Source organism: Herpailurus yagouaroundi, unplaced genomic scaffold (genome assembly GCF_014898765.1).
Source record: "Herpailurus yagouaroundi ecotype Mexico unplaced genomic scaffold, PumYag 28, whole genome shotgun sequence".
In the NCBI taxonomy this organism is placed as follows: Eukaryota; Metazoa; Chordata; class Mammalia; order Carnivora; family Felidae; genus Herpailurus; species Herpailurus yagouaroundi.
Window position 1 is genome coordinate 69706669 of NW_024412376.1, and position 4201 is coordinate 69710869.

General features: G+C 33.1%; 1 pseudogene; it reads left to right on the forward strand.

Annotated features, from left to right (window-relative positions):
• Window positions 1–1415: 1415 nt before the first annotated feature.
• Window positions 1416–2448, forward strand: LOC121028412 (NADH dehydrogenase [ubiquinone] 1 alpha subcomplex subunit 5-like; annotated as a pseudogene).
• Window positions 2449–4201: the final 1753 nt, after the last annotated feature.

Genomic DNA, 4201 nt, shown 5'->3' on the forward strand with positions numbered 1-4201 from the left:
TCATACTGATAGTATTATACGATGATATATATGTTTGAATATACAATAAAGTTCCTACATGTATGATAAATGACGGAGAATAGCAGACATTTTAAAAAGATCTACTTTTTAGAATGGTTATAAAAGGACACTTTGATAATGTGAGAAAAATTTAATTGGACTGGTTCCCATCACTCTATTAGCCCACAATATCACAAAAATTATTGTTAAATTACTAGAGTACAGATTAAAGACAGTAGACTAAAGATGTAGAGAGATATGATGAATTTTTAAAAACCAAGCTTTTTAATGTATAAAAATTCTTATCTTCCCAGTTTGTTCATCACAAAAAAATATTCATTCTATATTTTATTCTCAAATATGCAATATATACTCTGAAATGGAAATAATACCTTGGGGTAAGTGATAATGAACTCCTTTCAATTACATTTTATGGTTATGACCTTTATTCTGACAATAATTTAACATTTTAATTAAATCTGAAGTCATTATCTTTTCTAAAAATTTGTCCTTCATCCCTCTTGATATAATTTAATGAAGTAATTTTCCATCCCAATCTGCAATATCTGGTTATGAATCTTAATACCATTTTTCAATGAAATATTTCTCTGTTATTTATCTTAAGACAATCTTTGAATGACTGGAAAATTAAGAAATACTTTGACTTATCAAATAGTTGAATAATATAAAGTTGTGGTAAATGTATATAATTAGTCCATAAGTGTAAATGTGTTTTAAACTGACCTGACATGCAAATAAATTATGTGCAAGTAAAATTCTTTAAACTTTATGACTCCAGAACTTCACATCATCTTAGAGGAAAAAAAATGGTGAGAGAGAGAGAGAGAGAGAAAACGAGGGACCAAGAATCAGACTCTTTAACTATAGGGAACAAACTGATGGTGATGGCAGGGGAGGTGAGTGGGGGGGAAGGGGGAAATAAGTGACTGGGATGAAAGAGTACACTTACCATGATGAGCACTGAGTAATGTATAGATTGCTGAATCAGTATATTATGCACCTGAAACTAATATAACACTACATGTAGACACTAATTTTAAAACTAAAAAACTTAATAAAAATAATATCTAAGGTCAAAAAACTGAATTATTTGAAGTCTATAGCCTAAAAATGGAAATTTATTTATTCATGTATTTACTTGAATTAATTACCCACTAGGTACAAGAGTACATTTTGTCAAAAAAAAAAAAAAATTCATTGAAAAAAAATCTGTGACTCTATGTATGAGTACTATAGTGGTTGTTTGGATTGTAGCATTCATTTTATAATGCAAAGATGTGCTTGAAAGTGTAACACTGCATAGAGACAGTAAAAAAAAATCTTTATCTAGTCACATAATAGGGAAACCACAGAAAAATTCGTGTCTTATTTTCTATTCTTTTACTTTCAACTTTATGCCCTATGTCCCCTGTACATAGCATAAGATTATTGATAATATATGGTAATGGATAGATTCATAGGCTTTGTAGTTAAATGCTAGAACTTAAATTATAGCTTTACTGTCTTATAAAATTTAACTTTTTCCTACCAGTTTTCTCTCTATAACTTTAGACATATATTAATATAATTCACATTAATATATTAAAGGTGAAAAGTATATGATTAACTCAATAAAAATAGAAATACATTTATTATAAATCAAAATCTATTTGAGATTAAAATAAAAAAATTATCAAATATTATCTTATTAAAAAAACCCGAAAGCTAATATCATACATTATGCTGAAATAGGACAATCATATCACTTAAAATCAGGAATGAGATTAGAATGCCTGCTATCTCCAATTTTATTAAATAATGTGTTGAAGGAACTTATCAAAGAAATAGGACAGAAAAAGAATTTGAATATACTTAAGGATACACAACACATATTCCAAGCAATCCTTTTCTGCAAGATAAGATCATTTAAAGACATTATTCAAATATTAGATTGTATCATATTCTCTATTTATAAGCAATATTTTAAAAGTAGAATCCATTATAATAGACATAGTTTAAGAAATTGTTTGACAATATCAACAGTTATTTCTTATGTAGTGGTCTGGGTGAAAACTTTGCAGTAGTTTTCAGAGATCATGGAGACATTATGGTGGGTTTGCTATAGAAGATCACTGGCCTCGTGTGTTTGGCTATATGTGAGGGTCCACACAAATGGCTAAGCATATTGTACACAAAGATTCTTGATGTTCTTGAACAAATTCCTAAAAATGCAGCATATCAAGAGTATACAAAACAGATTATGAATGAGAAACTGAACATGGTTAAATGGAATCAGATATTAAGAGATTAGAAGACCATCTTCAGGGTGGCCAATTAGGAGAGGTGATTCTTCAGGCTGAAAATGAACTAACTCTGGCATGAAAAATGATTCAGTAGAAATTTTAACTGGAAGAGCCTCCTGCCAACCAATGGAAATGGCCAATATAATAATCATTAAATGACTAATGTGTTCATGGGAAACAGATGCAATTAAATGTACTTTTATGTTAAAGATGTTTCTATATTATTGTCAACTTATAACCAAGAAAACTAATGCAGAACATATTTAGGAAACTTGTTAATATTGATGAGTATGGTAATGGGGACTTGTGAATCCAATTTTGATGTGTAAAGCATTCATTTAAGTTATTTAAAAAATAGAGAGATGATGGAATAAAAGGAATAGAGAAAATAACAGTAACTCATAAGACAGCAGAGTTTTCTTTTTTTTTTTTTTTCAACGTTTATTTATTTTTTTTGGGGACAGAGAGAGGCAGAGCATGAATGGGGGAGGGGCAGAGAGAGAGGGAGACACAGAATCGGAAACAGGCTCCAGGCTCTGAGCCATCAGCCCAGAGCCCGACGCGGGGCTCGAACTCACGGACCGCGAGATCGTGACCTGGCTGAAGTCGGACGCTTAACCGACTGCGCCACCCAGGCGCCCCGACAGCAGTTTTCAAGCAAAAGGGAACACTTATTTTTGCTTTATCTTGTTTGGTTTGCTCTATGCTGATGGAAAAGACATAGATTTAAACATATTTTAATTAATTTGAGAGAGAGAGAGAGAGAGCAGGGGAGAAGGTCAGAGGGAGGGAGAGAGAATCTCAGTCTCCATACTCAGCATAGAGCCCAACGTGGGCTCCATCCCACAACCCTGAGAGCATGACCTGAAGCTAAAATCAAGAGTCAGACGCTCAACCAACTGAGCCACCCAGTAACCCCTGGAAATGATGTGGTCTTGAATGAAAAACTTTTAGTGTAGAAAAGACAAGGGAGAGTTGGTAGAATGATGTTCTGAAGTAGAGAAGCAGAATGGACCCCACTGCACAAGTGAATGAATTGGTTTCATATAGGATAGTGGAAAGTGCATCTCTGCTCAAAGTGAAAGGGAAAACATGTACTGAGAATGTACAGTGATACTGGGTATGAGAAGAACTGCCCAGGTTTTTGTACTGCTGTCATTTATAAGAAACAAAAAAGTATTCTCTGGTTTACATTTAGATATTGGTCCTAAGAAAGAAAGAAGAACCAAGAATAATACCAGAGTTATTATCTTGGACTCAAGGGCAAATCAACTAATATAACTAGAAAATCGGGTGGAGAGGTTTGTGCAGGGGTTGGGGATGAAGAAAACCAATTCTATCAGCTTTGGCTTTTTGTGTGAGGTTTTATTTTATGAGCTCAGAGTAAAAACGTTTAGTTGCTTATAGGATATAAGTGTTTGGAGTTTAATAAATCCTTGTAGGGGTGCCTGGGTGGCTCACTCGGTTGAGCGACCAACTTTGGTTCAGGTCATGATCTCATGATTCATTAGTTCGAGTCCCACGTCAATCTCTGCACTGACAGTGTGGAGCTTGATTAAGGTTCTCTCTCCTTTTCCACCCCCCTCTCTTTCTCTCTTAAAATAAATAAGTAAACTTAAAAAAAAAACCTAAAATAAGCAGAAGGAATTACATCAAACTAAAAACTTATGTCCAATGAAGGATACCATCAACAAAACAAAAATGCAGTCTACTAAATGGGAGCTAGACTGGAAAATTGTTTACCTCATGGTGGTTAATATCCAAAATATATAAAACACTTGTATGAGTTCATGTCAAGAGAATAAATCACCTGATTTAAAAATGAGCAGAGGATTTGAATAGACATTTTTTCAAAGAAGATATACAGATGGCCAACAGGCACATGAAAAGATGCTTGA